The 12,471-nt window shown below is 46.2% G+C and overlaps 1 pseudogene; it reads right to left on the bottom strand.

Moving 5' to 3' along the window:
* Positions 1-6,885: 6,885 nt before the first annotated feature.
* Positions 6,886-11,132, bottom strand: LOC105530596 (annotated as a pseudogene).
* Positions 11,133-12,471: the final 1,339 nt, after the last annotated feature.

Genomic DNA, 12,471 nt, shown 5'->3' with positions numbered 1-12,471 from the left:
GAGATGCGTAGGATGGAGACCCTCACACTTTGTGGGGACATTGGCATTGGGGATCTTCTGAGGCCGAGGGCCTTTTCTTCCTCCTCAAACTGGGGATAACCTTAAGGCCAGGACTGTGTCTCTCCACTGCACTCCCTCTGCAGGCTCGAGGGTGGGGCTGTCTTCTTCCTCATCCCAGGGTCTCCCTGAGGTTTGCTGTGTCCTGTCTTCACACTGGGGCTTCCCTGACAGCAAGGGCTTCCTCCAACACCAGAGGAAATCTAGGAATACTCAGGCCTCAAATTGAGGACCCTGTGATGGACAAAAATAGTAGCATGCATTACCAAAGGGCAGAGTTGTCATTTTCCTTCGCCTCTGTGGCCAGGATGGCAGGCATTTGGTAAAGGGCAAGGGGAGGCATGCTTCCAGCATCTGGAATCATCACACTGGCTCTGTGTATGTATGTGTGTATGTATGTATGTATGTGTGTGCACGTGGCATATGGTGTGAGAGGGTGCAGTGTGTGAACCTCATGTAGGTGAGGCTCTGGGGGGTAACGGGAAAGAGGTGTTCCCTCTTCTAGGAGGACATGGTGGGGGCAGAGAAGCAGGTGTGGGCTGAGTAAACCCATGCAAAGTCTGATTAGGGCTTAAAGTGTGTTTGCCATGTGGGCCTGACTCAGCCTCTGGTGTCAAAGGTTCAGGCGAGGTTGCTTTGTGAACAGGGTGGAGTAGTCCAGGTCCACTTATGGAAACTCTATAAATGGAAGCCTGGGCTTCAGTGTGGGCTTGCCTCCTGGTTTGGGGAAGTGCTGCTCAGTCCTGCCTCCTCCCACTCGCCTTCCCACACCTGGACACCTGCAGCCAGCCATCTTTCATGAAGGCCCCTTCTGTCCCACAGTAGGTCTGAGCTGGGATTTTCTTTGAGCAGCAAACCAATCCAGCTGCATCCGGGAACCCCACAGGTCGCCCTGCTTGGTACCGCCTTTTGCTCCTCAGTCCACTCTGTTCTGTTCTGGCCTCTGTGTCCCCACTCAGGCTGTCCTCATCAAGGTCACCAGCCACTCTGCATTTCTTGACCAGTTAGTATTGGTTGACTCCATTGATTATCCTTCCTTTCTTGGACACCTGTCTTCTCTTGTCTTTCCAGTCTCCACCCTCCTAGTTTCTGCTCCTTCATTGACTGCTCCTTGTCAGCAGGCTGTACAGGCTCCTTCTCCACTGTCCAACCTTGAGATCTTGTGGTGTCCCCGGCTCGGTGGGGCCCTCTTTTCTCCTTGGATGATCGCAACCACTCACATATCTTTAAATACTTTCTATGTGATGACAGTTCTCAAATATGTTCATTTTTGGCCCAGATATCTCTGTGTTTCAGACATATATTCACATATCTCCTAGTCCTCACCTCTCTGCATCCACCTAGTGGCCTAAGCCGTAAACGTGGGAGTCTTTCTGCCTTCTTTCTCCTCGTTTACCCCACACGTCGTGTCCCCCTGCTACTCCTGTTAGTTATTCCTCCAGAACACTTAGCGTCACCCTCTTGTCTTTGTTTCCACTGCTGCCATCTACCATTTTTAGCCATAGTTCCAGTAGCAGGTCCTTCCTCTCCCTCTTTCATGCTTCCTCCATCATCCAACCTTTATCCATTTTGCAGATGGAATAATCTTTTGAAGCTTTGAATCAAATAAAAAGCCTCTGCTGAAACGCCTTCAAGGTCTTCCTGATGCATTTTGAATAAAATCTGAACAGTATATACATGTTGTCTGAGGTCTGATGGGATACATGCTCAGGCAGGTGTGTGTTTATACCTGTGAACAAACCTAAACAGACGCAGGTGCATATTCACCTTGGCCACGATGTGCCCACCCCAAGACAGCCCTATTGTTTAGGGTCTGGAACCCATCAATGTCTGGCATCATGCTTGGCATTAGGTGCTCAGCCGGAGCTCAGTGAATGAATAAATGAGCTTTTGGTGTCCTCTAAGTGTAAACTCCACAAAAACAACACTTTTGGTCTGTTTACTGCTACATCTCCAGCACCTAAAGGAAAGCCTGGCATATAGTAGCTACTCAATAAAGATTTGTTGAATGAAAACATAAATAAATGAATGAGAACACAATGAGTAATCTATAGATAGGCTTTGCCATTCTGGCTATTTAGAAATCAAAGGTAATGGGTTCAGTGACACTTTTGCCAGTCAATTCACATTCAAGAAAAGGTTCCCTCAGACTTCCTCTCACCTCCAGCGCCCCGTCATCGCCACCATCGTGTAACCCATCATCTCTGTTGCCCTCACCGCAGATCGGCCTTTCCACGCTACCCGAGCTAAAGAGCACCCCTCTTCCCCGGACACTCCTCATCACTTTCTTTTATTGTCTTCACTTTCTTATTTATGCATTTGCTGAGTTGCTTTTTGTCTGTCTTCCTCCTCACGTGAGCTCTGGGAGACAGGGATTCTGTGTATCTGGTTCGCTGCTGTAACTCCAGGGCTTGGCACATAGAAGATTCTGTGTCACATACTCTCACATAGGAGAAATTTGTTTTAAGGAAACAACAGAAGTGGTGGAGTCTAGATTTGAATTCCAGAAGTCTGATTCTTGATCCTATGTCCTGAACCATTATTCGTGTTGCTCCCACCCTATAAGTAGTGTAACTCTGTCTTGCACATACAGCCTTCCCCTGACTCTGTTAGATGCTGCATCTCTGTCTTCTCCACACGGAGCATTGACTGGGCCCCAGTGTGTGCGGCCGTCTCCCAACTCAGGCCAGACTGGGTGCAATTAGCAGAAGGCCAAGTGCCTCTATGGCCAGCAGGTGGTGCTGTTGGGAAGAGAAGAGAAAAGGGGTCCCCAGTGGATTCTAAAGGAGGGAGGACTGGTTATGAGGCTGGCTGGGGAACTGGGTGATGAGGGAGGTTGAGTTGAGAAGGCCCTGACAGCTGACCACCTCTTTTCTTTCAACCATGAATGCCAGTGGTGCCCCCCACGATACCACAATCACCACCATCACCCCTGACCCACAACTTCAGAACACCAAGCTCCCTGCTGAGCTGGCCCTACAGGGCGAGTGGCCAGAGTCTCACATGCTTGTCAGTTGAGACAGGGTCTCGAGGATGTAATCCAAATTATACATTCATCTGGTGTAAAGGTTATTCCCTCACTCATTATCCCCTCGATAGGTGACTGTAGGGGATGCCTGTCACTCTCTACCCCAGTTTTTGATGAACTCCTAAGCCATAGATTCAGTCTTAGAGATAAGTGTAATAGTCCTTAAAGTATGATATTAAACATGACAGAGAGTGTGTCATCAGAGGTATTTCCCCTGGGTTAAAGCTTGTATTTTTAAGCCAAGAATATGGGCATTGGAATCAGATGAGCTGGGTTTCAGCTCTGGCATTGATACTTACTGGCCGGATAATCTTGGTCAAGCTGTTAAACCTTTTGGATCCTCAGATCATTTATCATTCATTCACTCACTTATTCTGATGTACCAGGATCTGATGCCAAACCACTGTGCCTTAGAAGCAGAGACGTGGATGGGAAGAGGTTCCAGTATTTGAGCAATCCCTGGGTGACCTGCCTGGCTGGACCCTCCCATCCCCGTGCCTGCTCTCCATGTTGTCACTTGGTATGGGCACTTCCTGATTCTCAGTGGCATTCAACATTTTGCATACTCTCTCCTTCATGACTTTTCTGTTAAATCATTGACTGCTTCTTAATCTTTTGTCAAGGGCTCTCCCTCTTCTCAACCTTTAGCTGTTGAATTTTCTCAGGGCATGGTCTTAAGTTCCCTTCTTTTCTTAATCTATATTCTGTCACTGGATGATCTATCCACCCCAAAGCTAGCATGCTACCCCTATGATGATGGCTCCCAAGTGTAGATCTCCATTCCTGACTTTTTCCTGAGCTCCTGACTCATAGATGTAAGTGCTTACTTTGTATCTCTGCTTGGTGGTTCTATATGCATCTCAAAATGGAGAGGTTCAAAACTGAGCCCCTGGTCTTCTTACCTGCCCTGCACCCAAACCTGTTCCTCCTTTAGTCTTTCCCAGCTGCTCCTGGAAATGGTGGCTGCTGCTGCACAGAGATCATTCCAGAGACTTGGCTATAGCCTTGGTGTCCCCAGTGGCTCCCGCTTCGCTTCTTGCTTGCTTCCTCTAATCCATTCTCCACACTTTAACTAGAGCAATATTTGCAATCTGCAAATTGAATCTTGTCACTCTTCTGCTTAAAAATCTTTACTGCTTCACTCTTAGGGCAAAAGTCAAAACCTGTCATGTGGTCTCAGAGGCTTGCGGGGTCTGCTTCTGCCCACACACCTCCTGTCCCTGTCTGGGGACACAGTCCCTTTCACTCCCTATCTTTGTGTCTGAGACAAAAATCAGGCTTTTCCTATATCAGAACCATCTTTTGTTTTCACTATAATTTTTTTCTGCTTGTCACCTGGACAACTCCTGCTCTCTCTCCAGTTTCAGATTAAGTTTTATTTTCTCATGGAAGATTTTCCTGATCTCTAGGCTAAATCAGGTTCTCCAATTCATTATTTTATGTAACCTAGAACTTTCTTTCGTTGAATGTAACAAAATTTAGAATCATGTATTCATTTTTGTGTATTTCTTATACTGATTGCCTTTTTTTTTTTCTTCTTTTTTGAGACGGAGTCTTGCTCAGTCACCCAGGCTGGAGTGCGGTGGCGCGATCTCGGCTCACTGCAAGCTCCGCCTCCCGGGTTCACGCCATTCTCCTGCCTCAGCCTCCCAAGTAGCTGGGACCACAGGTGCCTGCCCCTACGTCTGGCTAATTTTTTTGTATTTTTAGTAGAGACGGGGTTTCACCGTGTTAGCCAGGATGGTCTTGATCTCCTGACCTCGTGATCCGCCCGTCTCGGCCTCCCAAAGTGCTGATTGCCTCTTTTACTAAGATCATATGCTCTGAGTGCAGGGACTGTGTTTGCTTGTTTACCATTGCATACCCAATACCCAGTATAGAGCTTGACATGTAAAAGGGGCTCAAAAATACTTGCTGAATAATAGATTAATGAAAGGAAATTTGCCTTGATATTAGACTGAGCTTTGCTGAATGAGAATAGATTTTGAATGCTAGCATCAGCTTTGGAGGGTAATGTGAAGAGCATCTAAACTAGGCTATCTCAATTGTTATCTCTGAGATCTTGTGTGGGTTAATTTCGTTGAGCCTTAGTTTCTTGTCTATAAAATAGTCATATTAATATGACCTCCTTTTTTGCTTGTTATAAGGGTTATAATAGCAGCTAATATACATAAAGTGCTTAGAAAATATCTACCATATAGTATTCACCATTATTGCCATTTTTAATATTATTATTTCCACTCTCTTCCTGGTGCAGGAATCACTCTGCAACATCTTTGGCAGATAGTTTTGCCATCCTAGTGATGGGGAACACTCTTCTTGAAATCTCTAGCTACTTTTAATGAAATCCAAACTATCTACTCTAGAATTGGCTTCACTAGCATGTAAATCTATGTTAATAGTAACTATCTGCTAATAGTAATAATCATATTAATCCTTCACATTTTACGAATTACTAAATACTTCTACAAATACCTCATTTGATCCTGAGGACAGCCATCTAGGATGGGTGGGTGATCATCAGTGCAATTTTACAGACGCAGAAGCTGAGGCTGGAGAATTGCCAAAGATCATGCAACCTTTAAGTAACCCAGGACTTCATTATAAAAAATCTCCAGAGGGAGCTGATTGTTCACTGATGTTGCATAAAACTATTCATTGGGAGCAGAAAGAAAAAATTTGAACTTTTTTCTTTATGTATTTTTATCTTGTCTTTTAAAATTGTCTGTATTTTGTGTTTGTTTTTTAACTTACATGATGTGAGAATGACAGTACATATCTATTGCTTCTAAATAATATATATGTATTATATGATGAACCTCAATAAAACTTTCAACTCTTTATTAAAATATGCATTCAGAAAAGTGCATATATTGTAAATGTCCAGCTGAATGAATTTTCACAAACTGAACACAACCAGGTAAGCAACCCCCAGACAAAAAAATAGAATGTTACCAGCAACACAGAAGCCTTCCTTTGTCTCCTATCCAATGACCACACTACTACAACCAACACACACACAGCCACGTTCTTACTGTCTACAACAGAGATGTATTTGGCCAGGTTTTATACTGTACATAAATGACATAAATGAAAAGTATGCAGAGTGTTTTATGTTGAACCCTATGATAAATGATATAAATGGAACTATGCAGAGTGTTTTATGTTGAACCCTATGATAAATGATATAAATGGAACTATGCAGAATGTTTTATGTTGAACCCTATGATAAATGATATAAATGGAACTATACAGAGTGTTTTATGTTGAACCCTATGATAAATGATATAAATGGAACTATGCAGAGTGTTTTATGTTGAACCCTATGATAAATGATATAAATGGAACTATACAGAATGTTTTATGTTGAACCCTATGATAAATGATATAAATGGAACTATACAGAGTGTTTTATGTTGAACCCTATGATAAATGATATAAATGGAACTTTATAGAGTGTTTTATGTTGAGCCCTATGAACAGTTTTTGACCTTCATAAATGGCAATTTCATATGTTTCATCCTAATGCTTTTTTATGTGTCTTTTTTTTTGGCCACTTACTTTATGTTTGTGAGATTCATCCCTATTGCTGTGTGTAGCTGTAGATCATTTGTACACATTGCTGTATGGAATTCCACTGTGTGACTATACCACTGTTTTTTATTCATTGATGTGTATTTGTATCTTTCTGATACTTGGATATTATGAATAACACTAGAATAAATATTTTTTTGAAAGACGTAAGCCTTTATTTCTTTGTTTTGAAAATAAACCTGGTTGAGTCGGTTGCCTTTTGATGATTACTCAAATAGGCCAAATCTCATATTCTCGTCCAACTCCTCCAACTCTTCCTTGGCTTCAGCCTTGGCTGGAGCTGCAACAGGAGCAGCAGTGGTGGCAGTGGCCCCAGGGGCAGCAGCCACAAAGGCGGATGGGTCAGCCAAGAAGGCCTTGACCTTTTCAGCAAGTAGGAAGGTACAATCAGTCTCCACAGACAAAGCCAGGACTTGCTTGTACCCATCGATGGTAGAATGAGGTACTGATGCAACAGTTGGGTAACCAATCTGCAGGCAAACATTGGCAACATTGCGGAGACCCTCCAGGAGGCGAGAATGCAGTTTCCTGTGGGATATCAAGCACTTCAGGGTTGTAGATACTGCTACTGTTGAACAGCTGCTGGATAATCAGCCCCAGGGGGAAGGGAGAGATGTTCAGCATGTTCAGCAGTGTGGCTTCGCTGGCTCCCACTTTGTCACCAGTCTTGATCAGCTGCACATCACTCAGGATTTCAGTGGTGTCACTCGTGATTTTAGTGGTGATGCTTAAAGCTTGGAGAAAGGAGGTCTTCTTGGGCTCCAGACCGGTGTTCTGGCCCGGGACAGTGACTTCACATGGGGCAATGGCACCAGCATGGGCGGCAGCTGGCACCTTACTAGCCAGCAGCATGTCCCTGATCTCAGCGAGGTCCTCCTTGGTGAACACAAAGCCCACATTTCCCTGGATATGAGGCAACAGTTTTTCCAGAGCTGGGTTGTTTTCCAGGTGCCCCTGGATGGCCTTGCGCATCATGGTGTTCTTGTCCATTGGCACCACAGCCTTCCCTCAGAGGAACATGTGGATCTGCTGCATCTACTTGGAGCCCACATTGCTGCTCCTACAATGAAACATTTCAGATAATCATAGAAAAATTAGATGATCTGAAGGAAGTAGTTGGACTTCCAGGTTGCCCTGTCTTCCCTGGGCTGCATGGCAGTGTGTCGGGGTTGCCACCAAGGGTTTAAAGGTGATGTCATTTTCACAAGGATGCCTGATGAGAGCTAGAATGAACATTCTAATATTTGACTTTTGGTGACTGTATGCAGGGCAGATGCCTAGGAGAGGAATTGCTCAGTCATGGGCTGTGTATACATTCTGCTTTAGTAATGACTGTCAAAGAGTTTTCCATAGTGGTTGCACCAATTTGCACTCCTACAACCTCACCCACACTGTGATTCTGTCTTCTTACTTTTATCCCCTCCAGTCAGTATGTTGTGGTATCTCTTTGAAGTTTTCATTTGCATTTCTCTGATGAATAATGAGAGGTTGAACACCGTTTTTATATGTTTATTGTGAAGCTGAAATATTTTTATTACCAGGGTGTGCAACATAAAAACTTTCAGGACTTGGGAAGAGGAGGATAATTTCTCTAATTGCTTAGACTAGTTTTTTCTTAGACCATTGTGAGGAAAGGAAATTCCATCTTCTGGTGCTGGGACAGAAAAGGGGAACATATGAAAGGGAGGTGAGGACCTCCACTTTTTGTCTTTGCCAGAATCTGCTCTGGGTTTGACAAGAAGCGTGTTCTGTACCCAACAGCCAGTTTTCTCCTGCCCTGCTGTGATGTTCCCCAACCTTGGGGCAGCCGTCCCTCCAGTGACTGGCTGACTAAGGCTGTTTTACTGCATTCAGAGAGAAGCAAAATCTTGTGGTAACCTATAAGCAATTCAAGTGCAAGAGTAGGTGATAATTATTGATGAAAAAAATTGCATCCACACTTCCTATAATCTCAGCTACTTATTTGGCCTCTGCTTGCATATTTCATGGAGAGTGGGATCACTACTTCATGAGTGGCTCATTTCATTTGCTAGGCCGTTTTATTCCTGATATGAGCAGAATCCGCTTTTCTGTGCCCAGAACTCACCGATCCATGCTATTCTCCTTGGGATCACAAGTAATAAATCCACGGCCTCTCTCTTTGACATTTGAAAGGCCTGAAGACAGCCACTGTGTGTCCCTAAGTCATCTCCAGATGAAACGCCCCCTTCCTTCAGCCACGGCTCGTGTGACAAGGTGCCCAGAGACCTCGCCCTTTTGCTCATGTTCATTTGGATGAACTAAAAGTTGGCCCGTGTCTACCTTCAAATGCAGTGTCTGAGTTTGAGGCTCCAGAGGGGGTCTGACCTGCAGAACTCCCTGTACCTGCTGTTCTCTTTGCGCTAATGCTCACACCTGATCCCACATGGAAAGCTCCTTCCTATTGTTCATGTTGCTACTCGGACATCCCCATCTCAGATCGGCCTTTCCATGCTACCCGAGCTAAAGAGCATCCCTCTTCCCCGGACACTCCTCATCACTTTGTTTCATTTTCTTCATTTTCACTTTCTTATTTATGCATTTGCTGAGTTGCTTTTTGTCTGTCTTCCTCCTCATGTGAGCTCTGGGAGACAGGGATTCTGTGTATCTGGTTCGCTGCTGTAACTCCAGGGCTTGGCACAAAGGAGATTCTGCGTCACATACTCTCACACAGGAGAAATTTGCTTTAAGGAAACAATAGAAGTGGTGGAGTTTAGATTTGAATTCCAGAAGTCTGATTCTTGATCCTATGTCCTGAACCATTATTCGTGTTGCTCCCACCCTATAAGTAGTGTAACTCTGTCTTGCACATATAGCCTTCCTCTGACTCTGTTAGATGCTGCATCTCTGTCCTCTTGTCTTCTCCACACAGAGCATTGACTGGGCCCCAGTGTGTGCGGCCATCTCCAACTCAGGCCAGACTGGGTGTGATTAGCAGAAGGCCAAGTGCCTCTATGACCAGCAGGTGGTGCTGTTGGGAAGGGAAGAGAAAACGGGTCCCCAGTGGCTTCTAAACGAGGAGGGACTGGTTATGAGACTGGCTGGGGAACCAGGTGATGAGGGAGGTTGAGTTGAGAAGGCCCTGCCAGCTGGCCACCTCTCTTCTTTCAACCATTTTCAGATGTGAGGCAGGCGTCCATGGGAGAGGAGAGCAGGAGTGGACAAGTCCAGATCTGCTGTCCATGGGGTTATTGACAGGAGCAGGAATGGTGGTGGTGGCCCCCATGATACCACTTCTCCTGGTCAAGACCTGCCAGTTCATGCTTAAACAGGCCTAGGCTGGGAACCTGCTCATCGATCTAGTATTTGATCACCCCTCACCAGCCCCTGCTGCCCCGCTCATGGAGAATGTGGCTATGGAGGGGGCAGGCAGTGGGAACTAGGCCTCCTGGGTTTACAGTTTTCCAGAAAAATCCCTTGGGCTATAAGTGTCTCTAGCGTGGAGGGCCTCGTCTACTTTCTCTCTTCTTCCCTACCTGGAAGAAGGCATCATGTCTTATACACACAGGTACTCAGGGCAACCAACCATCCCAGTTTGTCGGGGACTGAGGGAGTTCCCAGGATTCAGAACTTTCGATGCTAAAATTGGGACAATTCCAGGCAAATCAAGATGAACTAGTTACCCTATCAATGAAAGCGATTGTCCAGGTGGTCTGGAGGCCAGCACCCTCCTTTGTCTCTGCTCGGGGGGCATGCTGGTGGCCGGCCGTGAGGGTGTCTCAGACCTCAGTGTGATGGGCCCTGTGAAGTCCGGCAAGAACACAGCCAGCCCCAGGAGCTGCCATCTGGGCTCTTATGCCAACAGGATACATGTGTCATTCACACGCAGGCAGCTGGTAGAGGACTGCAGACCCCCGGGGCCACTGCAGCACAGAGCCCAATCTGCAGTACTTAGGAGCTAGGCTGAAACCACAGAGGGCTTTCCGGAGGTCAGGTTGAAACCCCTGGTTTGGCTGAGGCAAACAGGGGAGAGCCCTGGGTGGGAGAGAGGAAGGTGCAGGCAGAAGGGAATCTGTGATGGGTTGTCAGGCGGAAGAACAGGCGGATCACTTTGGTGCAGAAGAGAAAGGGTGTCTGGATGGTAAAGAAAAGAGTTGTAAAAGGGAGCAAACACACTAAACCCAGCTGGGAAGAACGAGATTGGAAAGCAGTGAGGAATCACTGTAGCGTGCTACTCAGGGCTGAAGCATTTGTGGGTCCAAAAACATTAAGAAAACCCTAAGTCTGGGCGAGCCACTTCCCATCACTTACCTGTCTTCCTCCTTTCCTTTAGTTTCAAGCCATGGTCACACATCTGCTGGTCCCCAGAAGTCTGGGCCCCCTGAAGCGGCTCCCAGGAGTGTTCCGGAAGCCAGGGAAACTTCCTGTCTCCTGAGCTTGCGGTCAGGTCTTCTGAATCTCCCTTCATGGGAGGCTCCCTGCCCCTGGGTCCCATTTCCACATGTAAGTTAGAGTTAGAGGAGTCACAGTATTTGATGGATTGGGAGGAGCTGGTTGTCACCCACTGGCTTGCAAACCTCTAGTTCATGGGACACAATGCATCCCAAGGCAGCTCCTGTCGCCATCCAATAGATCTCATTATAAGAAAATTCTTAAACTGAGCCCAATTTCATGATTTCTGCCCATGGATCCTAACTTTGTTCTTTGGCACTTCACAAAAATCTCACTCCTCCCTCATAAAAGCACTTAAAATATTTGAGTTCAGCTGTCCCACTCCCTCGGGTATTTTCTTTTGTAGACTAAATATTTTTCAACACTTCCTGATGTGAAAGTCGTTCAGGCCACTGCTCTGCTTGCCTGCCTCCAGGCGCTGTCGCAGGTTTCCAGAGTCTGACTTGGAATAGCAGTTTCTCCATGAATATCTTGAATGACTGAGTGAATCCGCAGCTCCTCCTATGAATTCCTGTCAGTTTGTATTTTTTCCTCTTGGCATGTGGGGCCCACAGATCCACTATTGTCTCATGTTGAGTTAACTGTTAACTAGAAACCCTAACATCTCCTTAGTAAGACCCCTCCCTACTTCCTGAGAGGCTCAGCACAGAAGCGGCAGCTGGGGAAGTCTGAATGCTGTGTCCTAGCTGTCCCTGTGGCCTCTGTGGCCATGGACTTGGTCTGTGTCTTTAGAGACCAGGCTGCAGCAGCAGTGGCCCAGGCAGTGGCTGGGGCAGACCTCTGTGAGCACGAGGAGGTGTGGAGGTCCCTATGACAGAACTAGATGAAAGCCTTCTGGCTGCTTGGCGTCTGCTCACCTATCTGCAATCTGCAGACTTGTCCCCTTCCTAACCGTAGAGGCCGACCCCGTAATCAGCAGATTTCTCCTCTCTCTGATAAGTCTGGACTCTCCCTGTTCATTAGCACCGTGCTCCCTCTTAATGCCTGGGTGTCTGATCTTGGACTCCAATCTGTGCACGCCTTTGATGCTGGAGAACAAAGAGGTTTCTTGGACTTGAGCCAAGCTGGAAAAGTGTTTTTGAACAGAAGCTTCACTGATAGGAAGGCCTCTCTGGTGCATCTCTGAAGAATGGAGCTCTGGGAGCTGCTAGCCCTAGGGAATAGCTGGCTTATTCCAAAGTTGGAAAATGGATGAGAAAACCTATTTCAACTAGGCAAGGAGGCAAGAGAACTGTGATTCAGGCATCTGGAGATGTTCAGGGACTTGAGACACCCAGGAGATTTTCAGAAAGGTACCCTTGGTGCATGTGGCCTGCAGAAGAGACAGCTTGTAGCTCTGCACAGGGATACTGACTGCCTGCTTCACCACTGTCTCTCCAGCA

The sequence above is a fragment of the Mandrillus leucophaeus genome, unplaced genomic scaffold, assembly GCF_000951045.1.
Source record: "Mandrillus leucophaeus isolate KB7577 unplaced genomic scaffold, Mleu.le_1.0 Scaffold830, whole genome shotgun sequence".
NCBI lineage: Eukaryota > Metazoa > Chordata > Mammalia > Primates > Cercopithecidae > Mandrillus > Mandrillus leucophaeus.
Note: the sequence above shows the minus strand (reverse complement) of the source record. Positions and strands in the feature narration are given on the sequence as shown.